Source organism: Pogona vitticeps, chromosome 3, assembly GCF_051106095.1.
Source record: "Pogona vitticeps strain Pit_001003342236 chromosome 3, PviZW2.1, whole genome shotgun sequence".
NCBI classification, from domain to species: domain Eukaryota; kingdom Metazoa; phylum Chordata; class Lepidosauria; order Squamata; family Agamidae; genus Pogona; species Pogona vitticeps.
This window is the reverse complement of record NC_135785.1, coordinates 239,441,407-239,467,442: the sequence shown is the minus strand read 5'-3', so window position 1 is coordinate 239,467,442 and position 26,036 is coordinate 239,441,407. Positions and strand designations below refer to the sequence as shown.

General features: G+C 41.2%; 1 long non-coding RNA gene across 1 annotated transcript; it reads left to right on the top strand.

The window, feature by feature from the left end:
• The first annotated feature begins 109 nt into the window (after positions 1-109).
• On the top strand, positions 110-17,736 carry LOC140705393 (uncharacterized). Its single transcript, XR_012084774.2, has 2 exons — positions 110-1,814; positions 2,423-17,736. It is a non-coding gene; the product is annotated as an uncharacterized LOC140705393 (long non-coding RNA).
• Positions 17,737-26,036: the final 8,300 nt, after the last annotated feature.

The window sequence follows — 26,036 nt, the reverse complement described above, 5'->3', positions numbered from 1 at the left end:
CACAAAAGTTATTTTTCTACCACTGCCTGCATTCAGATACCCTCACTTTTAGAACTATAGTAAGTAAAAGCAGATCCAAATGTTTTGTTCAATGCTGTTTAATTTTATTTACAAAGATTGCTAAAGCCTCTGTCTTGCATACAGTGCCTGTATCTGGCTAGGGCTGCTGTCTCTTATTGCAGCAGCTATACAGTTTGCAGCTGGTAACATTTTACGTCTCTCCTCTCCTCAGCCATACTCCAACATGCGTCACTAATAACCTTGGCCCTGGCCTCTAATGAGCCTGAGCATACAACTAGGCTGCCCCTGTGCAGAAAGTCCAGAGCAATCAATCTATTGGAAAGATCACTCAAACTGTAAATACCAAAAACAGTAGAAAAAATAGACAAGCATTTCAGTATAGCTCCAGTGCTCTGAATCCTCCTCAGTGTTTGGATACCCAACCCAGTGCAAGAAGATATATTGGATTTTTGTGTGAATTTAAAATTCGAAAGGACACTTGAACTTTGCAATTCTACAAGCAATTTATGTATTGGTGCTGTTGCCAAAGACCCAGGTGCATAATTACTCATGTTGTCTGCTACATAACTGTGAATAAGAAATCATTTTGAGAAATTCTGTTGTCAAGCTTCATCAATAAATCTCTAAGTAAACAAAAAGCCCCGTAGTACTTTAAAGTGTTGCAGGTGAAAACTCCCTCATCCAAAATCACTGTGATTAATTCAGGATTATTAATTGAATACATCTACAAGGCTCTGGGATTAGAATAGGAGCCAAATCTTCCTTCTTTCCTTTCCATTTTAATTCTACTTTTCCACTAAAAATTCCAGCATTTAAGGTATCTAACAAACATCATTAAAAAATAAATGAAACAATAAAATACTACAGTCATCACAACAGTCATAAACCTATGCTACTCTTATGTAAATAAGTAATAAGATTCTGGCCAATAATTACTAAATACTTCTTGAAAGGCCAGTTTGAAGAGATATGTATTCAAACCCTTCATAAAAACACAATGAGGGGCTTGTGACTGTTATCTTCAGAACTCTGTTTGATGCCCAAGCGCCCTCTCTGCAACTGGATAGCCTAAAATAATAAATTCTACAGAACACAGAGACTTTCCAAGAGGAGCATTCCAATATCTTATCAGCTGGCAGGCAGTTCCAACACTATGGAAATCAGAGAGCTTGCTTGGTGGAAGGGGAGGAATACTCCTGCTAACAGAAACAGCTTGGTGGGAGATAGTCATGCATGCCATGCATTGTGAGGCAACAAAGAGCAATTAGATTGGACTGGAGGATCATTCTTCTCTTGTGTTAATAAATAAAGTCTTTATTGCCTCCCAGCTCTCATTGCACATCACATGGTGCTTTTCTTTTGTCCTTTGTGTTCTGCTGCTCTCATTGTTCTCTTCCCTGCCAATTCTCTGCACTTTGCTTCAGTGTTATTTGCCAGTGTTAAAAACCTAGTCTCCATAACATCATTGTCATGTTTACATTTTATTATTATTCAAATAATGAACCAGTCTATTAGTGGATTACTTTTAAAACAAATCTGAGATATAGATGAATGTAGCCTCATGTGCTCCCTTCTAAGGAGAATGTTATGATTCTGTTCAGCTTGGGTCATGTGGGATTGGCATACAAAAAGTGAGGGTGGAGGAATGCTTGCATCGGAACAGGCAAGAGTAGCATTGATGCAGTGCCAAGTTATTTGTTTTGTGCTTCCTTCTGTCTAGAGAGAAGTGCTTGGAGATGGTATACACTCTCGGGCCAGTGAACCCACATCCTTCCAGCAGCAGATATCAGTGGGTGAGTTCACATCTTTCCAGGAAAAAAAATGCACCCTCCAAGACTGCAGTCAAGAAGTCAGAATACAACTGAGACTAGGAAGGGCAGCAATGAAGGAATTACAGAAGATCATCAAGTGTAAGGATGGGTCACTGGAGATCAAGACCAGGATTATCCATACTCTTGTATCCCTGATCACCATGTATGGGTGTGAAAGCTGGACAGTTAAGTAAGGTGACCGGGGGGGGGGATGATTCATTTGAAATGTGGTGCTGGAGAAGAGCTTTGTGGATGCCCTGGACTGCCAGAAAGACAAACAAGTGGGTCCTAGATCAAATCAAGTCTGAACTAGCTCTGGAGTAATTTTTGTATCACCTGGTCAGACCTTTAGAGTCCCCCAGTGGAGCCACCACTGCTTTCTCATTACCATCTCACAGAGGAAGAGAGAGAGAAGGAATAACCAGCCACCTCTAAGGGCTCCACCCCAGCCTCAGTAGAGGCCTGGCTGGGGGGAAAAGCAGGGGAAAGGGGGGTTCTCTTCCATCTCCTCAACCTTCACCTCTTCCTCTTGTGCTACTACTGCTGGTACCACTGCCATGAACTTGCTGCATTATTGCTATCCTCCACAGTGATCTCCTTACTTGCATTTAAACTGACACTCCGAAGACCTGGATTTATCCTTCTCGCAGGAGAATGAAAAACGATTGCTCAAGTGCAAGACAAGCGAGATCGCACTAAAGATAGGAACTTTTTAACCCTGAACCAGAGGGCTTCAAATTCCCCTGTCTGGACAGGCCTTATTAATTATGAGATTTTATTTGTGTTTTTACAGTACCATACTGGATGGGAAATTTTGTGACGTGCAGTTCAAAACAAAACACACACAGAACAACAACATTTTCCCAAGCTCTGGTTGTTTGTTTCTTTGCATGCTTTCTTGCTCTGGATGTTTGTGTTTTCATAATGACATTTTAAATCAAGAGTGTTAGTGCTTTTCAACATCGGGTTCCAGTTGCCTCTGAGCTAAGTTTCAGCTGCTGTGTTGTTATAGTTCTTGCTGCTTTATAATTACGCTTTAAAGGAATACATTTATCTGTTGCTGTGTATCACTTTGGGGGGCCTCATGGAATGAGGAGTGATGAATAAATATAGACAAATAGATTGATTAATACAAATTAAAATAAGTTGGAAAGATTTATTTGGTACTACCAGTGAAAAGCTTCACCATCCAGAACAAAGAGGGGCATGATTTTTTTTTTTTCAAATATTTGTGGCACCTCTGTCATCATTTCACATTTTAATGCAAATTTACTAAATTCCACATAAATAAAAACTCAAGGCTTCCTGTGAAATTCAAACTCCTCTGAATTTTGCAATGGAGGACTGCAATTGGAAAAAATGAATACATGGAAGACTGTACAGAAATACTGTTAGGGCAAATGACATTAAAAAGGCATTATACCAGAGAAATGCATGTTGAAATATGTACAAACATTTGTGCAAATGTTTAAAATATCTCAAAGTTGTATGCGGATTTTCCATATGCAAATTATTAACTGTACCACTGAGTTACAGCCCTTGCCTCAACAGAACACAGGGTGCATTAGGTTAAACATTCCAGGTTAATTTTGCTGTTACTTGCAGCATAGTTTCATTTCAGGCATGAGACTGTAGTACAGTACTTGTTTACATAGCATAGGCCACTTCTTGAGACCCACCAGGCAGTATAGCGTTCTTGTATTGGTTAATGAGCAGCATCTGAAGATAGAGTCTGTATAACTGAGATCATTAAATGTTCCTGTACCGAATACTGCAGAATGCTGGAATATCATGTTGGAGATCTGATGGGATATGAATTTCCTTCTTGACGGAACAACTAAGTACTTTGCTTCTATCTTTGCTCAACTGGTATCTTTGTAAATAACTTCTGACACTATGAAATGCCATGAAGTCTTCCAAAATCTTTCCTGCCTTGAAACGTCTCCACACTCCACTTTGGTATAGGACCCACAACAACAATAAAGATCCTGATGTCAATAGAAATAAAATAATTATAAAAGCCATGTTTTCTCCACGAATTACCTGATTAAGACAATAGCAGATACCTCACAACTCTCTTTCTGCTATTGTACACCTTGTATCTACCACTAAATTGTGTTTCTTTGCTCGGAACATTCATATTGCCAAGGGCCAAAACATTACAGAGATACACATGCAGTTCAGCTTGACTCCAAGCCAACATTTCAAGAATTGCATACCTGCCCTGCAGACATGTTACTCATAACATACCACCATTTGCTCTGACCTGCAAAGTGATCAGCACAGGAAACATAATGCTCTACAAAAATGCTGTGAATGGCATGTGTTTAGAGAAAGTATGTAAAAGACTTAAACCAGGATCCTCTGACTCTGAAGCTATAGTTGAGCCTGATCCATTAAATCACCAAGCAGCCCTGGCTGCCGCCATTGTTCCTTGTATCCAATGTTTCAGTTCCAACCATTGCTATTCAGCCATTTCAACATTTGTAGCCAAAACATCATCCCCCATTCACAGGAAGGAAAGGACAGCAGCACTGGACAAACCATAAGATTTATAGATTCATATAACAAATGCAGTGACAGATTTTACTTTCTTGGGTTCCATGATCACTGCAGATGCGGACAGCAGCCATGAAATTAAAAGACGCCTGCTTCTTGGGAGGAAAGCAATGACAAACCTAGACAGCATCTTAAAAAGCAGAGACATCACCTTGTTGGCAAAGGTCAACATAGTCAAAGCTGTGGTTTTTCCAGTAGTGATGTATGGAAGTGAGAGCTGGACCATAAAGAAGGCTGACTGCCAAAGAATTGATGCTTTTGAATTATGGTGCTGGAGGAGGCTCTTGAGAGTCCCCTGGACTGCAAGGAGAACAAACCTATCAATTCTAAAGGAAATCAATCTTGAGTGCTCACTGGAAGGACAGATCCTGAAGCTAAGGCTCCAATACTTTGGCCATGAGAAGAGAAGATTCCCTGGAAAAGACCTTGATGTTGGGAAAGTGTGAAGGCAAGAGGAGAAGGGGACGACAGAGGACAAGATGGTTGGACAGTGTCATCGAAGCTACCAACATGACTTTGACCCAACTCTGTGAGGCAGGGAAGACAGGAGGCCCTGGCGTGCTTTGGTCCATGGGGTCATGAAGAGTCAGACACAGCTTAATGACTAAACAGCAACAACATAACAAATGGGGAGGGGAAAAACACCATGCTGCCACCACCCCAAATGCAGCCAATTGAGGATGGAGGATGCTGGGTGGGAGGGAGACAAGAATAAATCTGGATCTATTGATAGATCTCTGGGTGATCTGCAGAATGAAGTCCCAAACCAGATCAGACATTCCAGGTCAGCAGATTTCCCCTTTTTTTAAATTCAAGGCCTCAGAGCACAACACTGAACCCCAAAATATCAGTCTCAGAGTCAAAACCTAAGATTTGGCAATCCCATTTGGTAGAAAAAATGAAAGGTTGTGGATACGATGGAATGCCGTTGATAGAAAAGCCTGCTGCTTATATACCACCCAATTGCACTTAACGCACTCTCTGGGCGGTTTACAAATTAATTACGCAGGCTACACATTGCATCCCCCAGCAAGCTGGGTACTCATTTTACTGACCTGGGAAGGATAGAAGGCTGAGTCAACGCTGAGCCGGATAGAACCCCAGGTCATGAGCACAGTTTGGGCTACAGTACAGCAGTTTAACCACCGTGCCATGAGGCTCCTGAATTCTGATATTCTGTACAGGAACATTTGTTGTAATCTCCATTGTACAAATACTATGTTCAGATCCTGCTTAACAATGTTGTCCTTCCTGACAGTCCTGTAGAAATACTGGCAGGATTACCTACACCATGTAAACAAACACTACAGTCTTATGCCTGAACCAAAACCATGTCACAAGCAACAGCAAAATTACCCTGGACTATTACTCCCAAAGTACCTTTTGTCTTGTTGAGGCACGGGCTGTAGCTTAGTGGTGTAGCAGATGGTTTGCATGTGCAAATCCGTTGCTCAATGCCCAGCATCTCTAGGTTCTGAGATGGATGGGGAGCTTCTTTCTGCCTTGCCTAAGCACTTCTCCTCTCAGACCGTCCACACTGAGCATTTGTTCAACTTCCCTTACACCCACAATCCTGCTGCTGCTTCTTAGTGTCCACACAGTGCAGGGCTGAACCTAGTGCCAGTAGAGTTATAGTAGGGCCAAACAGAAACATTCTGCGGTTTTCATACCATTGCTTGGGGGGGGGGTTATATTTTTCTTCTGCTTTGATCAAATTTGTTCGAGTGCAAGATCTACTCATGTAGACACCAGTAGTGCTTTGTTTCACGATGATCTATGCATTTCATGGATGTCCGCCATTGGATTATATTTGCTTATGGGAATTTTTCTGCTGGTCAGTCTCCATCCCACCACACCTTTCAGATGAGTAAAATAAAGAGGGAAGGTGGGATTTGGTACATGCAGGGGAAGTAGCAAAGATAGGCCCAAGGGAAAGGTAATCTATGTTGGAAGGGATGCCAGGGAGCTGTTCTTTAGCCAGCTGGCTGGTGGATTCTGGCAGATAATCCCAAGAAGCAACTTTATTCCAACTCTGCTCATCTTACTGTTCTTTTAGTGGCTGTCATTGTTTCCTGGAATGACTGGTAGATGTGTATGGGATGGGAAGAATCAACACAAGTTTCATTGACTTTCTGACTGAATGGACTCAGTCTACACATATAGTTAATTGTATGTACAGAACTTTCTGAATTCAATTTCCTGGACATTCAGTTCCACAGAGATGAACAACTTCAACTGAACATGCAAGTTGTTGTTGTGTGCTTTCAAGCTGGAAGTGACGTATAGTGACCCTTGTAAAGGTTTCAAGGTAACCGAGATATTTAAGGAATGGTTGTACCAGTTCTACACACCCAGTGAGTTTCTATGGCTGAGGAGGGATTTGAACCCAGCCTCTAGAGTCCTAGTCTGTTACTCTATCTACTACACCACACTGAGTATCCATAGTAGTACTTATTCATCCAGACATTTGGATAAAACTACCACTCCCAGGATGTGTAAGTGTACTGCTGTTTTTTCTGCCATTTTTCCTGTTCTTTGAGAGTGCATTATATTTCTGTTTTTTAGTTTCCTGAAAACCACCAATGAATTGTGAAATGAAGGATACTAGTTTTCTTTTTCTGTTTACAGAAAATAGATCAGGGTAAGTCCTGCTCCTATGATCTTGCTGCCACATACATGTTAAATTACTCCAGCAGAATCCACCTCTGCATTAATGCCCTGTTTGGGGGCTGCCATTTTAATTCTTCTGCATTACCAAAGAATTACCAAAGAAAAACAGCCTCCTCAAAACTGGAAAAGATACACTTGTCTATTGCAGTATTTGTCTGTTTGTTGGGTTCCCCCCATCTTACGATTTTTTCAATCATCCCAAACTTTTATAATTTTTTAAAATGTGCATAAATGTGTGTATATACTTTAATATTTTAATATGCATTTCCCTTAGTAGAACGTATTTTAATGTCATTTACCCTAACAGATATGTTTCTGCACAATTTTCCATAATACATTTGTTCCTCCCCTGCCGCCCCACTGAAGCCATCCATTGCAAAATTCAAGAGAGTTTGGGCTTCACAAGAAGACTTGAGTTTTTCTTTATGTAGAATTAAGTACATATGTATTAAAATATCCTTTGATTTGTATTCCTACATTGAACACAGGGTTGGACCCGATCGCCTCATAGGCCAACTTCATTATTCTATGATTCTGTGAAAATGTGAACCAAATGTATATGTCCCCATCACATCCTTCAACATGATCCTTGCATAAACACCAGTGTACATCTGGTGCCACCAGTGTCTGGAAAAGCTATGCACCAGAAAGCTAAACACACAGCTTTGAGAAAATTACCATTTTGGAGTATAAGTGGCCATACTGGCTGTGTGATTCTGTGAGTTACAGTCCACCAAAGCAACTTTACATTACCTGCTTCAATATTCATACTTTCAGTTCTCACAATGAAATCAGTTAGCATTAATTTTCAGTCAACCTTTAGCTAGTAGCTCTTGTCCTAGTTGCCTCAGACTCCTCTTCTGAGCGTTTATTACATTTTCCCCCAAAATGTGCTTTTCTGATGAGCATTGGCAGTGTAATAATAGAATATTTCCATATTCGAGTTATGTAACTGGTTATGTTTCTTAAGTGAGTCAGCCTATGAATCATGGGAGATAAAACTGGAAGCCAAGCTACATTATTCTAGGCACTGCCAACAATACAGACTCTTTCCTCCTCCTCCTCTTCCTCCTCCTCCTCAAATCTAGTAAATTTCTGCAGCAATTTGATTTTTCCCATCTCCTTGTTTCAAACTTTTTCCCGGTTATGAGGAGCAGCACTGTGTTCCCTGTCTTGGTACAGAGAGAAGCTTTAGCAATCTGTAGTGTGTTCTGATGTTACCAATTATAAACTGGGCGGGAGGGGAGTTGTATAGACTCCATATTACTCAAATAGCAGTACACCCAATGATCAACAATTGGGACAGACTGAGAGAGGAATTCTAACCATTGGATCTGCTGGGCAAAGTGTCCCTGTGTTGACAAAATAACTTGTCTATCCTAATGAGACCAGTACATGCACAAGATGTTCCACAGGCATAACTTGTGTCATTTAGGCCAGCTGTAGGCCCCAGAGACTGCATCAGAGGCTGTGTTAGATCCATTGGAGGTAGAGGGCCAGGGCATTATCAGCAGTGTCCTCCTGTCTATAAAATGCACTGCCTCTCTGACATGCCTCATCATTATAGGTTTTAAGAAAGCAGGAAAGACTCAAGCTTATTTATATATGATTACTCCCACACAGGTGGCCATAATGAGGATCCAGCCCCCTGGGATCAGACTGTCCACTTATCTTCTGGTGTTGCCGTGAGCTCCACAATCCTTTCGTATCGCTCCAGTGCTCACGGTCTGTGAGCTATTCTTGTACCTTGCAGCAAGGCGCATCCTCCTGCCTCCCGCCAGGAGTGGCTTGCAGACCACGCGCTTTGGAGCAATAGGAAAGGATCATGGAGCTCATGGCAACAGCGGAAGGTGAGTGGACGGTCCGGCCCCAGGGGCCTGGACCCTCGTTATGTCCACCTGTGGAGGGATATTTGTATTCATATATTAACATGAATACCCCCATCTCTATTATTGATTCACTTATTGGTTACACTTACCTTTCCTCCCATGACTTCAAGGTACCATACATAGCTTTTATCTTCCCTGCATTGTTCCCACAGCAACCCAATGAGATTGGTCAGTATGGAAGACTATGTATGGCCCAAGATGACCCAGTGAGTTTCAGGACTGAATGAGGATTTCAGCCCAAGGGTCCAGACTCATTGCCCAGAGTTACAACCATTACAGCAAACTGGCCCTTCCCATTTTGTTATGGTGCCAAGCCATAGCTCCACCCATTTCTGCAGTGTGGCCTCATGACTCTTTCTCAGGTTAAAAAGGTTTCTCATTCCTGGCTTATGTCATAATAAATGGATAGGTTACTTACTGTAATTATGGCTCCTCGAGTGGATCTCTGTGAATTCAGCTAGTCTTCTGCATTTGCACAAATCTTCAGAACCTTCTAGAGCTGAAAAATCAGGAGATTGTTAGAGGCCCTGCCCTCCCATATTGCCTATTCACACCTCTAATAGTCCTCCATCAGTTCCCTGCCACTGCTAGGAAGCAGCGTGACAAGAGGAGAGGAGGGACAGACGTGTGAATTCATGGAGATCCACTCAAAGAACCATAGTTATGGTATGTAACTTATCCTTTTCCATCCATGAATGAATATCAGTTAGTGAGTAGCAAGCTTACTTACCAGCTGGAGAGCTGTCATGGAAAAAGAGAGGCCAACATCACTCTACCCACAGTGGTAGAGGAACACTGATGGGTACTGAGGCAGTAATGGGAGATGAATGTAGAAGACTGGGCCATGTGGTGGCAGCACAGATGTCACCTAGGAGACACCCTATAGGAAGACCATATAAGACAACACAGCATGTGTTCAATGCCCTCACACTGTCATTCGCAACGGATGATGCAACAGGTGGTACACCAACGTGATGGTGTTCATCTGTCCATCTCTGGCCAACTTCTGAAAGGAGACAGGGAAACCTGCTGAGCCCTGTTTGCAGGTTACAAAAAGTCTGTCAATTTTGCAAAAAGGCTTTGTGCAGTATAGAAGGCTAAGGCAGACCGGTCATTCAAAGAGTGAAGAGACTTCTCTAGAGGGGAGGAAAAAGATGGGCAAAAAAACAGGTAAGGCTGGGAGAGATGGAAGTGTGAATGCACCTTAGGAATGATGGAGATGGCTGGATACACCACCACCTTGTCTTTGTAAAATTGAAGAAAAGGAGGATCATGTCAGACTGCATCAAGTTCCCCAGCTCTCCGGGCAGAGGTGATGGCTTGTCAAGAAATGCAGGTGAGTAGTTTCCAGTGGTTCAAAGAGATGCTGTATGAGACACCGAAGACCAAGCAAGGTACCATTGAGGAGGGGGAGGGTGGACACCTGGAAAAAGATTGTGGAGACCCTTGAGGAAGCGTTTAATCATAGGGTGGTGGAGAAAGAGGGATGGTGGAGAATTCCGAGAATGCTTGGCAACAATTGGCAAATCATAGACCCTCATGGTTGAAAAAAAGAGCCCATCTTTCTTCAAGGCAAGGAGGAATCACACACAAGTTGGAGGGGCAGTTGAAGTGGAGAGAAATCATTGGAAATTGCAAAACGGATGGATTTCTGCCATTTATAGGTATAGCACTGCCTGGTCGAGGGACATCACAAACCCTGGAGGATTGCTAACAGTGTGGAGAAAGCCTCCAGGCAGTCTGAGCATCAGGATGGAGGATGAGGCCATTGCTCTGAGAAAGAATGTGAGGTGACCTCAGGAGATGGAGGCAAGGTGTGAAGGAGAGGTGCAAACCAGGCCTGGGAAGCCCACCAGGGGATTATCAGGATAATGTAGGTTTTGTCTTGATGCAGTTTGATGATCACGCTCTGTAGCAGTGGGAGTGGGGGGAAAGGTAGAAAAATGTTCTTTTCCACCTTAGGGTGAAGGTGTTCCCTAGAAAGCTGAGTCTAGATCGCTCTTGAACAAAAGAGGTCGCATTTGGAGTTGTGATATATGGCAAAGAGGTCAGTCTCTGGAAGACTCCACTGAGTAGTGATAGAGCAGAAGATAGCCATGCCCAGTTCACACATCTCTAGTGAGAGGTGGAGGCAGCAGCGTTTTCTCCTGGTTGCCTCTTTATTTTATTTTAATTCAGTCTTTTAAACCTTTTAATCTTTTTATACACATCTTTAAATAGCTCTTATCTTTTCAGTTTTATATAGCTTTTAACATCTTTGGTTTTAGACAGCTTTTAAAGTTTTCTAAAGTTTTTGAACCAGCTCCTTTGAAAGAAGAAAGGGAGGATTATAGATAGAGAAGCCAGAGACTCTATTCTGCTGATATAAATAACCTGGCTCTTATCAGCAGCTTTATCAACTCTGTTTATGCCTACGATGGTAAAGGAGCAATAATACAAGGAGGAGCAATAATACAAGGAAAACAAATACTTTTGACCTTGGGAGAAAGGAAACTGGTTACTGGACTACCGGACTTAGCTGAAATTCAGTGGAAACAAGAAAGAGGAGCTATTTCTCCGTGAGTGACAGAACAACACGGTTAAACTAAGAGAACTTCGGGTTATTGACTGTTCCCATTTTCAGTGGATATTTACATTCTACATTTTATATGAAAGGGAAATACTTGATCTTAACTTATCTCCTCCAGTGTTGAGGCAGATACAGTGTGGTACCCCGATATCAATTACACCTGTCTCGGACTTGGGAGCTGGAAGGACAGATGGAAGCAATCAGCTTCCTAAAACATTGCAGGCCCAGGAATGTGGCCATAGCGTTTCCCAGTCTTCCACTCCCTTTAGGAACTCTAGCACATATAGTGCCAAACATTGTGCTAAAGTCTACCCTGTGGGTCCGAGGAAATTGAAGCAAAACAAGATAACTAACTTTGTTAGTTCACTGAAACCCTTAACATAGAGAATTCTGTTATTCCTTATATTGACTTATCTGACCCAAATGGTCAGATACTGGAAAGTAGCCAATCAATTGGCAGCTTGCTAAATAGCACAGTGAATGTAGATTTTGGCAAGTTAAGACTGTCAGATTTTGCATCAGATCTGGTTTTGGGTCCGGATAGTCTGATGTTGCCAAACGACTCTGGGACCCTTAGAAAGCAGAAGTTGAACTGTGTAAATGCTGAGACGCCAGAAATTAAAGACACTACACCAATATCAGGGGAACATGATTCTTCTCAATCGGGTAAACTAGTCTCCTTGGATTGTGAAAAAGCAACTCCATCAAAGGATCCAGCTAGCTGTAGAATACTGGGCTTTTTATCAGAAATCAGAGACACATTAAGGGAAATAAATAAATCTGTTACCACTATAGTAAGTCATCTGATGGAAAATAAGTTGCATCTTGCAAAAAAAAAAAAAAATACAGTAGACCAGTTGAGCCTGAGTCAGGCTGAACATACACAGTGTGTGTCTGATAAGATGAACTATTACAATCTCCAAAAACTATTGACAGAATTGACAAGCTTTCACTAGAAGAATTACTTTTACGTGCAGGTTCTCAGACAGATGCTCAGGGAAATCTTATAGCTGTGGCACCACCTACAGCAGACTTTCTAAAATCTTTGTCTGCAATGGTCTCTTCAAGTGCGAAACATTATCCTCCAGGAAAGGATCCTGCAAAGATTGGTGGAATGGCATCTGACCTACACTTGGCGAAGGCCAAGCCCAAACCTGTGAAGACAAAGGAGGCTCGGAAACGAACATCCAAAAAAGAAGAATGAATGTTAAACCCTTATTTAAACTAATAGAATCAGCAGAGTGTACTGCAAAAGGGAAGGATCCTGGCGTTAATATCCAGCATGCTGAAAGACAACCTAAGGACACTCAAAGAGAAAAACTTAATTCCAGGAGGCCTCTTATGGATAGTGGCACCAACCAACTTAAGGACACCATAACTTTGGATTAAATCCAGTCCTCCAAGCAGAGGGCTCAATCCTCTAACCGCGGCTCACAACAGCTACAGCTACAAAAAAAAAGGGCCTCACCCACCAACCAATCCAGTGTGTACCCAGATTTGGCTGTAGGTTATCCAATACCAGTCATATAAGAAAAAGGGGCTTGAATCCAAGATTTAAAAAGAAGAGAAGTAGATGGAATGACAAGACTTTAGGACAAGCTAACATCTATGGTCATTCTAAACAGTCCTTCGGCAAAAAAATTGATTATTATTGCATGGACTGACATGGTGTCAGGAGCTATTCTTTGCAAGTGAAGAACCCATTGGGCCTAGAGCATGGAGGTCTTGGAGAGAAACCCCATGGCACCAAGCATAATATGTTTAATGTCTCAGGAAATGAAGATAGCATGCAAACTCACCTTAATTTAGTTAGGTCATCTTCTCCCTTTCATTTAGAGCCATACTTATCCCATGGTTTGGGTAATGACTCTCCACCTCCTCAGCTATACAACTTGGATGAACCCCATGTTCTGATATAAGAGACCAGTGATTAAATTCTTGTCTTGGAATATTGTGGGCTGGCAGACAAAGGCCTTGGAACCTGCCTTCATTGAATATATTAGTAACTTCGATATTATTCTATTATAAGAAACTTGGTCTTTAATTGAGCCAATGTTAAATGGTTATGTGGCATATTCCATTAACGTCTCGCCCAGCGATAGAGGACAACTCAAGGGGTGGTATGGTCACTTCTTTATCAACAAAGCTACAGACAACCGTAGTGGCATGGTATTTTTCCAACAGGATAGCTTCTGCCTTGATTCTGAAGATTGCTGTGAGTTTGTTACTATTTATCAATGTTTATATTCCTGTGCAACAATTTTGTGTAATGACAGATGACTTGTGGGTCACCTAGAGAACTATATTGATGAATTGTATCCTGATGCTTCTGTAATATTCGCTGGGGATTGTAATGCCAGGATAGGTACAAATGATGAGGCACTTTCTGCATGGTTCAATGTGACCTTCCCAGAACCTATTTTACATCTGAATCTTAATCATAGGCAATTTAAAGATTGTGGCTGTAACTATACACTTGATGTCTATGATCAATAATTCAGGTTTATCCCTTTTAAATGGGTGCATAACTGGTGATAGACCTGGTGAATTTACCTTTGCCTCTTTAGCAGGTGCTTCCACAATAGATTATGTTTTACTTTCCAGGGACTTGATGGATCGAATACATGATTTTAAGGTTCTATATCGTGCAGAAAGCAACCATGTACCTTTGGTTTTAAATATTTATTTTAAACTTATAATGTGTTTGCAGACCTTGCTCCTATAACACCCATTGCTGCAGATACAAGAGGGGGTTGCATTAAGTGGTCAGAAGAACTGGATGCATCTATGAGACAGCTGTTGTTCTCAGAGCCTTATTTAAATTTCATTAATTAAATTACTTCTCTTCATTCAGTGGAACCAGTCTTAGAGGCCTATAAACACATGGTACAATCCTTGCAAAGGCATCTAACATGTAAAAAGCTATGCAAATCATCTACTTCTGTTCTCTATTCAAAGCCCTGGTTTGATTCTGAGTGCAAAACAGCTAAACACGAGTTATTGGTCACCTATAGGGCCTACAAAAAACAGAACCTGGTTAGAATTCCAACAGATTGGTTCATGCTTAAGAAGAAGTATAAGGCTCTGGTTAAAAGTAAAAAGCTTCAAGCGCAGAGGGAAACCTGGCAATGTTTGATAATTGCTTCCAATTTGAAGGACTCAGCCTCCTTCTGGAAGATAGTTACAAAGGGAACGCTAATTTACACTCCCAAACAAGATTTCTATATATTGCCTAGTATATGGGAGGAACATTTTCAAAGTATATATACAGTCCAATCAGCTAGTACTATAAGTTCTCAGACTGATTTTGATCATACACCTGAATGGCCCCCAGTTGCTCCAAGGGAAATCTTAATGCTAATTAAGCAACTCAAATCAGGCAAGGCTCCCAGAACTGATTATATTCCACCTGACTTAATAATGTCCAACTCTGACTGGTGGGCTCCAGTACTAGCGTCCTTATTCACCTGGATTGATAAAACAGCATGTTTTCCTAAGGATTGGGGCCTAGCCATCATAATCTCAATTTACAAAAGAGGAAATAGAGGGGACCCTGCTAACTATTGACCAATAAGTCTATTAAACACCATCAGTAAATTATATGCAAGGCATTTATTGGGCAAATTACAAGACTGGCTGCTTGAGGAGAATATACTTGCAGAGGAACAAGCCGGATTTAGGCTGAGAAGATCCACCATAAATCAGGGTCTTATTTTACACCACCTGGCATCTAAATACTTCACCCCCAAAGGTGATTCCCTATATGTAGCCTTCATAGATTTCAAATCTGCTTTTGACTTCATATCAAGGGAAAGTCTGTGGTCTAAATTTGAGACCACAAGTATTGATAAATGGCTTCTCCTGTTGATGCGGCGACTTCATGAAAATACTCATCTGCGGGTTCTATGCAACTCAACTGGGATCTTATCCAACCAACTCCCTGTGCTTAATGGAGTGAGACAAGGATGTACAGTATGCTAGCCTCCACCTTGTTTAATTTTTATATCAATGGTTTAGTTGGAAATTTAAGTAACCCCAGTTTTCATCAACGCAAACTTGCCTCTCACCCAATTTCAATTCTACTTTATGCTGATGATTCCATTTTATTGTCAACAATGTGCGTAGGATTATGGTTGTTAGTAGAAGGAGAATAAAGCATAAATGGTCTCTAAATGGACACCCTGTAGAACATGTAGCATGCTACAAATATCTCGGCATAGTTTTTCATTCTTCAGGATCCTGGCGTACTCATGTAAACCACGCAGCAATGAACGCCCAGAAAAATACAGTAGCACTAACAAGATTTTTTCATACATGTGGGGTAAACATGTTCCATTGGCGATACAAGTTTTTAAGGCCAGGATTATTTCATAAATTCTTTATGGCTCTCAAATATTCGCCTATGCTAATTTATGACCTCTGGAAATTGTTCAGACCAAATTTGCGAGAGCCATCCTTGGAGTTCCACCTTGTACTGTACTTCCAATGTGCCTCTTTGCTTAGAGGTAGGGTTAATATCCATTAAAGCACGGGCTAAAGTCCTTATGGTAAAAGACTGGCTTAAACTGATTTTTTCATTAGAAGGCTTGGCCCCACTGATCCTACTCGATTCTTTTCAGTTGGAATGGAAGAAGCATATAACGGAAGATATATCAAAAATAGGCTTTTCTCCCAGTATACTTATAGCAGTGAGTCTCACGGATGCCATCAAAGTGGTGAAGTTAAGGGTATGGGATACTGAACTACAGGACCATGTTGGCCAGTTAGGGAAGTCTAGCTTTCTTAAGAAAACTGCTTTTATCACCACCTCGTATTTAGCTAGCACTATGTCATCTAAAGGGGACGTGGTGGTGCTGCGGGTCAAACCACAGAAGCCTCTGTGCTGCAAGGTCAGAAGACCTGCAGTTATAAGATCGAATCCACGTGACGGAGTGAGCCCCCATCACTTGTCCCAGCTCCTGCAAACCTAGCAATTTGAAAGCATGAAAAATGCGAGTAGATAAATAGGTACCACCACGGTGGGAAGGTAACGGCGTTCTAGTTGCGCTGGCCATGTGACCACGGAACATTGTCTTTGGACAAACGCTAGCTCTATGGGTTGGAAACGGAGATGAGCACTGCCCCCTAGAGTGGGGCACAACTGGACAAATTGTCAAAGGGAACCTTTACCTTTATCTTATGTCATCTAAAGCCATGCCATAAAGCTTTTACGGTAGCTAGGCTTAGTGTACCTGTACTACCTTCTAAGCTTCTGGAGGGAAGATTTCGAGGTTTGCCTACATCAGATTGTCTCTGCCCTTGTAATAGTGATAAAGTTGAATCAGTTGGTCATGTTCTCCTTTTCTGTAATTGCTATCAGGATCTATGTATGGAGCTTTTACTATCTATTATCTGTAAATCTCCTGGGAGATAAGAGGAGGATTATGTACAGATGCTACTTTCTGACAACACCTCTTATATTACGAGACAAGTGGCCAAATTTTGTGCTGCAGATATGAGCAGTCTTACTCATAAGTAAGTAAGTAAGCTGCACACCTTAGTGAGGTGTGCAGCTTGGGTATACATCTGGACCTGGTGCTTATAATCTCGAGATTAGACCACTGTAATGCGCTCTATGTGGGGCTACCTTTGAGACTGAAGTGGAAGCTTCAAATGGTGCAGAATGCGGTGGCCAGACTCTCAGCATATCTCTCCCACTCTGGCCGCATTGCACTGGCTGCCCATGAGCTTCTGCATTGATTTCAAAGTTTTAATGATGACATACAAAGCCCTAAACAGTTTAGGACCTTGCTATCTGACGGAACGCCTTCTCCCACCAAAATCTACCTGTATCACTCGATCTAGTCAGGAGGTGCGACTGAGGAGCCCAATGCCGTGAGAGGCCCAGAAGGAGAAAACAAGAAACTGGGCTTTCTTGGCAGTGGCTCCTCGGTTATGGAATAATCTACCTTCAGAGATCTATATGGCCCCTTTGCTGGGTATTTTTAAAAGCCAATGAAAAACTTGGCTATTCAGGCAGGCCTTCCCTCCGGGCACTATTTAATATATCTTCTTTATCTTTTTCCATTTTGAAGGATTAAGTATTTTTGGATATTGATCTTATTTTAATCTGTTTATTTCGCTTGATGTACGCCGCCCAGAGTAGTCGAATGACTAGATAGGCGGGATAGAAATAAAATAAAATAAAATAAAATAAAATAAAATAAAATAAAATAAATAAATAAATAAATAAATAAATAAATAAATAAATAAATAAATAAATAAATAAATAAATAAATATTACTCAGTGTCAACAAGGAGAACCTGATTGGCCAGGGCAGAGGTAATCACAACTTGCTAGGTGGATTCAAGGGAGATAAAAAGGAGTCTGAGGGGGGGGGAGAGATTTAAATTGAGAGACAGTTAACAGGCAGAGGGCTGGAGGGAGTTTGGTACATAGTTTACCAGCATAATAGTGCATTTTTTCAAAAGGGACTAGATAGTTGGAAAAGAGATTAGCCAGCTGGGCTGGTTGCATATTTTGGTGGCAGCAACAAGATACAAAGTACAGTGAGGTCTTGACTTAAGAACGGCTTGAGTTAAGAACATTTTGACTTAAGAACCGCTCTCATAGGAAAATATTGACTTGACTTAAGTACTTAGATTTGAGTTAAGAACTGAAAAAAACCCACGTGGGAGGCAGGGAAAGTGCAAAATGTGAACTTTCAGTTAACTGTTGGCCAGTGAAAAGGGTGCCTGTCTGCTTCCTCACTCCTCCCAGCGTTTAGAGAGTGGATTGGGAGACAGTCTTCGGACTGCCTGGTACTGGACTGCCTGGACTGTATTTTCCCTGCCTTCCCTGAACCTTTCTTGACCTAAGAAAAAAGAAACAAAATATCCCCCTCTAGTGGTCAAAGGCGGAATAGCAGCTTCCCATTAGTTTCTATGGCCGGAAAAGAGCAGATACGGATCAAATGATTTTCAATGCATTCCTATGGGAAATGCAGATTTGACTTGAGAAGATTTTGACTTGAGAACCGCCTTCCAATACGGATTAAGTTCTCAAGTCAAGACCCCACTGTAGAACGTTTTGTTTTGCTTTTAAAAAAAAAACCCAGGAGAGGTCTGAGAAAAACCCAAAGTTTTGGATTTAGAGGTCAGCATGGAGGAATAGAGTCCAAAGATGTAGTAAAGATTTTGGAACTCTTAGAGTGCTCTTGGGCAAATCCACTGGAGTAGGATTTATAGATCAAGTGGCTGGAAATTGTAAATCAGGAAAGAGTTAACAATTTATTGTAAAGGGCAGTTGCCCTGTCAGCTACCATGGTTCCCAGAGTTATACATATACAGTATTGGTAGGTGAACCAGTGAAAAGCTAGGGGAAAGATTAGGTTAATTACACAGTGTTCTCCAGAGGTAAACATTTGGGTAACACAAAGAGATGCTGGAGAAAGAAAACTTAAGTCAGCAGAGACCATTCTCCAAGGTAAAAAGCCTGAGGTAAAAGTGGTAGAAGAATTGCTGAAAGGCTGACTGAGCTAACTACCATTAGCACAGTAAACTCCTGAAAATTTTGTGTAAAGTAAGGAGTTATTGTGAAAGCTTAGCCTGAACACAGAAATAAGTGTCAGGATTGTTTGAGTATTTCCTGAGGTAAATGTTTTAAGGTAATAATAAGGAAATACAAATACATGCCTCTCAAAAGGACAAAAAAAGAGAGACTGAAATGGAAACCCAGATTAAGGAAGTAGACCAAGATGATGTTGAGAGAATAAATGGGGTTACACTCACAAGACCTGTGGTTAGTGAGAGCCCACGGAATTGAGAAAAATAGAAAATGGCTTTTTATGTCAAAAATCTGGACACGTCAGTTATAACTGTCCAGAGAAAAATGCCAAAGAGTAACCTCACTCAGGAAAAGTATTTATTGTGTTTAAAAATTTGAGCCTTCGGAAAGTGGCCAGATACAAAATGGCAAAGCTAGCAGGCAGGTTGCCATGGAAACAGAACTGGCAAGGGAGACAGAAGCCAGGCAGAGGCCTGGGGTAAAACACTGCCTATTCATTACAGTGGATCTAGAATTTGCACAGATGTGTGGTCAAAGGATTACAGTTGGGGACAAAGATATATGGGGTTTAAGGGACATACATTCACAAGTTTGTGAGTGCCACTCTGATGTGATCCCATCACAAGTTTGTGAGTGCCACCCTGATGTGATCCCAAAAGAGAACATATTACCTAACAAAACGATTTTACTGAAAAGATTAGGATATCTACCATTTAGAATGCCCCTGGGTAGAGTGAATATTCAGTATAAGAACTGGTCAGGTCTTTGGACTGTTGCCATTACACAGGATATTCCAACATTGTGCTTGATAGGAAATGACCTAGAGGCTAGACCTAAATGAGACTTTAATACCATCAGAAGGGGAAAGTGAAGCAAAGCAATGTGGAGAGATCACTCTAGTGAATGTGCAACCATTGTCAACTCAAGGAATAACACAAAACAGGTTGTGTGCCTTTGAAAATAAAACTCTGACAGATATAGCAAAGGACACAAAGAAGATGAAAGTCTCAAGTCCCTGTTCAAGTTAGTGCAGCCACATCAAGAGGAACTGACACTAAAGAACCCTAAGAGATTTATTCTAGTGCAAGACAAATTATTCTAGTAAGTTTGGAAAACTCAGCAATGGCCAGAGAATTGGAAAAGATCAGTCTACGTCCCAATCCCAAAGAAAGGCAGTGCCAAAGAATGCTCCAACTACTGTACAATTGCACTCATTTCACATGCGAGCAAGGTTATGCTCAAAATCCTCCAAGGTAGGCTTCAGCAGTATATGGACCGAGAACTCCCAGAAGTGCAAGGTGGATTTTGAAGGAGCAGAGGAACTAGAGACTAAATTGCTAACATGTGCTGGATTATGGAGAAAGCCAGAGAGTTCCAGAAAAACTTCTACTTCTGCTTCATTGACTACACAAAAGCCTTTGACTGTGTGGACCACAACAAACTATGGCAAGTTCTTAAAGAAATGGGAGTGCCTGACCACCTTATCTGTCTCCTGAGAAATGTATATGTGGGACAGGAAGCAACAGTTAGAACTGGATATAGAACAACTGATTCGTTCAAAATTGGGAAAGGAGTACAACAAGGTTGTATATTGTCCCCCTGCTTATTTAAGTTAAATGCAGAAGACATCATGCGAAAGGCCGGACTAGAGGAATCCCAAACCGGAATTAAGATTGCCAGAAGAAATATCAACAACCTCCCATATGCAGATGATACTACTCTGACGGCAGAAAGTGAGGAGGACTTAAAGAACCTCTTAATGAGGGTGAAAGAGGAGAACGCCAGGAAGGGTCTGAAGGGGAACATCAAAAAAACTAAGATCATGGCCACTGGTCCCATCACCTCCTGGGAAATAGAACGGGAAGATATGGAGGCAGTGACAGATATTACTTTCTTGGGTTCCATGATCACTGCAGATGGAGACAGCAGCCACAAAATTAAAAGACACCTGCTTCTTGGGAGGGAAGCAATGACAAACCTAGCCAGCATCTTAAAAAGCAGAGACATCACCTTGCCGACAAAGGTCCACATAGTCAAAGCTGTGGTTTTTCCAGTAGTAATGTATGGAAGTGAGAGCTGGACCATAAAGAAGGCTGACCACCGAAGAACAGATGCTTTTGAACTGTGGTGCTGGAGGAGACTCTTCAGTGTCCCATGGACTGCAAGGAGAACAAACCTGTCCATTTTGAAGGAAATCAACCCTGAGTGCTCACTGGATGAACAGATCCTGAAGCCAAGGCTCCAATACTTCGGCCATCTCATTAGAAGAGAAGACTCCCTGGAAAAGTCCATGATGTTGGGAAAGTGTGAAGGCAAGAGGAGATTATGACAGAGGACGAGGTGGTTGGACCATGTCATTGAAGCAACCAACATGAATTTGACCAAACCCCAGGAGGCAGTGGAAGACAGGAGGGCCTGGCGTGCTCTGGTCCATGGGGTCACGAAGAGTCAGACATGACTTAACGACTAAACAAGAAGAAAGATGTGCCGTGGAAGAAGGACAATGGTTCTGTGTTGGAACTGACAGGCATCTGTTGGTTATGGTGTGGCCAATGATGCTTCTGTTCCAGAGCTGATGGTTCTTTGGAACTGGGATATTGGTCCTGGTGGAGCCAACAACGCTTTGGTTCCAGAGCTGATGATTCTTCAGAACCAGGATATTCCCACTTGGGATGATGCTTGGTGAAGTCCAAAGTTAAAGCGGTATGTGGTACTGGGGCCAGCTTAAACTCAAAGGGCGCAAGTCTCAAGGCAGTGAATGAGGGCTCTCGTCAGTGCTGAGGTGGAGAGTCCAGAAAGACAGGACAGTCAGAGTATTAATAGTCCAAGGAGGTACTCTGGGTTGGGTGAAGATCAACCAACTTGGGAACAGAGGTGTAGCACCAGTTGGGTGAGGCCCACAGTGTTCCCTGACATGCACCGATGCAGTCACCAAAGTAGTGATAATATGTAAAAGACGCTTCGGGTTCAGACCACTCCTGATCCCAAAAAGTCTCTCCTTGTTGGTTAGCTTGGTATTGATGAGTCTGATATGGCAGGGTTCCCCAACCCCTGGTCCGCGGCCCGGTGCTGGTCCGTGAGGCGACATCAGCTGGGCCGCGGGGACACAACCGCAGCCATTACAAAAAGGGAGGGGCGGAATGGGCTTGAAAATCTGCTGCTGCTGGGGCTGCTTCCTCAGAGGTGAGAAGGCCTCAAAGCCATGTATCTCATTTTATCCAACCAATCACTTTTTTCTTTAATTAATTCTGAATAGACTTTTATATTGGCAGGGAATTTCTCTATTTCAGTCACTTACCTTATGGAGAGTTAAATGGACATTTTTATACTTATACCATACATCTAACATAGTTTAAAAAGGGGGTTATTAATTTTGCTTATGTTATATATTTAGTTATACCAAACTAATATTTTTCAATATCTACCTGTAGTTCTGATGATTCCATTTTCTACCAAATTAACCTTTCTGGGTTATATATAAACCCAATAAACTTCATCTGATTAGCCATATAATAATTTTTAATATTTGGTATACCTTTTTTGTTGTCTTATACCAATACCTTTTATTTATTCTGGCTTTCTTCCTTTCATTACAATACCTATTAATCAATCCTTTAAAATAATCTTCTGTTAATTGTACTGGTTACATCCTAAATAAAATTAAATCTTTGGTAAAATCTTCATTTTCATCACTGCTATTCTTCCAAACCAAGAGAGTTTCAAACTGGAATATTCCTGTAATTTATTTTTAATATCCTTTTAAAATATATTATAATTATGCTCCTTTATTTTCTGAGTATCCTTTACTAAATCTATACCTAAATATTTAACAGATTTACGTACATATCCTAAAATCATATTTCTCAGCAAACATTTCTTGTTCTAATTTATTATGATTAAACATTATTTCAGGTGTATGCCAATTCACACATAAGCCAGTTATTTTTCCATTTTTTTCTAAATGATTTTTAATTCTGTCCATACTTTCTAATGGGTTTTTAATTGTCAAAAGGGAATCATCAGCAAATAAATTAATCTTTATTTTCTTATTCTCACCCATACCACTAATTAAATAATCATTCCTTATTGCATTTGCTAACATTTCAATAATCAAACAAAACAGAACTGGGGAAAGAGGGCAACCTTGTCTATGTGTTGTAACCACACAAAAACCTGCAGTCCCTAGAGGTGAAGGTGAGATAAGCAACGTTATTCTTTCAAACGACTTTGATGTTTGACTTCCACCTTAAATCTCACCCAAAGATATCCATTTGGTCACCTTAAAAACACAGGGTAGGAGATAGGGAGAGTTGTGTTTGTTCCCAGAATTATGAAGGTGGGTTAATGATCACCTGTGGTTGGTAGACTCACTCCACACACACATGGATTTGCAGGGTTTTGTATGGTTCTAAAAGAAACCTGACCCTTTCCCCAGAAATATGATGGTGGGGCAAAAAGAAAGAAATGTGGATATGCCACAGCAATGAATGACGGCTCCATTGAAACACCCCAAGTCTGTTCAGAACTTGTCTGTTTCCAATCTGAATCATAGAGAGCTGAGCAACATATGGGTTTTGTGACTTTCGCTTTTGGGACACTCTAGGCTTCAAACACTCATTTTGTATACAAACCTAGAACTGAATGAAAGGCTGCATGGAATTTTTTTAAAAGAGGTAACTGTGGGGGGAAAAGTCATTTGTTTCGTAACAATGTGCAAAAACATAGTTCTTCATCATTTGCATTTGGAAGTCTGGCATCAGGGTGCTGGTGGGGCCCCAAAGGATACAATCCTTTGGAGCTGTCCTCAGGACAGCTGGGTCTAGGAACCACTCAGAGGCAGCTCGTAGTCTTGGGGGGGGCAGTACTGGCCCTTCATCCACCCTGCGTGAACCATAAGCCAATGGTGATAGCATTGTTTTCATTTCCCACAATGCATCTGATGTAGCATTGTTCTGCTGCATTATGGGAAACAGGAATGGTGATTCCTTGGCCTGGCCACAAATCCTAAAAGTGTAGTTGATGCTGGGTTTGTTTGTGGGTTGTTGTTTTTTTGTTTTTTGTTTTTTTTGCCATTCACACAGACTTCCTTTTATTACTTGTTTTCTTTTTCCCTCCTTTCATCTGTTAACCAGAGATTGGAGTTATGCTTTAAAGTAATCTGGGTTTAACACATTACAAAATCTCAGAAGTTAATTCACTGCCTTTAATGACCCTGAATTTTCAAAGTAATTTGTTGCATTAGTGAATGTATTATTTTCTTTTCTGTTGCCTCAAAAAATAAAACAAGAATAACAGAAAAAAATGGCACTAAACTTGAAAAAAAACAAACTTAAAACACCTAAAATGCCTTTTGAAATAAACTAAAAAGCAGCTAGAAAATGTTTCCTGGTGTAAACAAGAAAATTGCTTTTCTCGTACAATATGGGTTTTTAAAAGTGAGACCATTATGCCCCATTATGGAAAATAAGACCCATGTTTGAAATGATTTCCAAGCATTGCTATCATCAGATATTCTTTCCTTCCCTCACCTACACATTGTCCTTCATCCTACTAAATTGTAGGGTGGTTCACAGCACCATAGAAAGACAACAGTCATTCTCTCAAGCTGTGGAACAAAAGGACAGAAGAGCAGCAGAGCTATTTTACCACCTCTGTTCCCTCCAGCTAACAAAGGTGCTCTTCAGCCCTTGGCTGCCTGGCATCCATTCCATCAGGCTACCTGATGAATCATAACATCAATAACTAGTGGCTAAGTTGGTATTTTTCTTCTGCCTTCTCTACCCCCTTCACCTTGTGTGCTTACAATGTAAGCACGGAGGACAAGGCTGCACTGGGATAATTTTTGACTGAAGAGTGGAATTCTTAAAACGTCAGATTGACAGGCAGGCAAGGGAGAAGACAGACAGATAGAAAAACTCAATTTGCTAACAGCTAGTCAGTTTCCCCAAGGGAAAACAGGTTAATTAGTAACAACAGGCTTGCAAGGTGCTGTCAGTGCCACATCCACTGCTATCTCCCAACAGTTATCTGTTATCATGGGACTTCATCACCTACACTCTGTGGAGATCAGCTGTTCCTCAACACAGTGTTTCGCCATCCAGGTCCACATGGTTTCAACTTGGACTAGCGTGAGACTCAAGAGAACTTCACAGTTCCTATCTTGGCTAGGTTCCATGAGGAAAAGTCTAGTATTTTTAAAATCTTCAGCATATTTTTATTTAAGCTGTGGTGGGAGAGGTACTAAAACAAGTGTTTGCTGCTTTTCAGCAGGTGGATCTACTGTTCACCAACATGTACATCCAAGATCTCTGCACCAAGTGTCTGAGGAGAGGTCTGATGTTTCAGTTCTAAGGAACCAGGAAGTACTCAATACCCAGCTTTGCACCTGCATGTTGTCTACCATCAAGTTTTATCATTCTGGCTCAAAAATAGTCATTCTTTATCTGTGGGAACATTTTCTGTGGCTAGGTATGGGGTGTGTTCCCAAAGCTTCATATTTTTAAATTCAGTATAATTACATATTTTCCCCTGAAAGGAAATACCTTCAAGGTACAATTAAATGCTCCATTTTTTCTATTTGATAAGATAAAGACACCAAATGTAATTATGACCGATGGCAAGAATTATGCAAGAGACAAGAGTTGTGTCTATATTGCTAAGAGAAAAACTCATGCTGCAAGCCTTAGAGATCAGAGTGGCTCCCTCCCTCCTCCATAAATACTACAGAGGCTCAGACTAGATAGAATTAGCACATCATTAGAAGCAGAGGTCCAGTCTATGATATAAAGGATGTCTCCTAGCATCAGCTCCCTTCAGCTCTACATACTGCAAATCAACTTATTTCATGATTAGTCACAGGGAGGTAAACATAGCTTTCATTTGCTAGTCAGATTGCTTTGAAAGAATTATGTGACTGCAAGGAAAATGCCATTAATCGCAGGAAACACATATTTTCCTTAATATGTGATTTA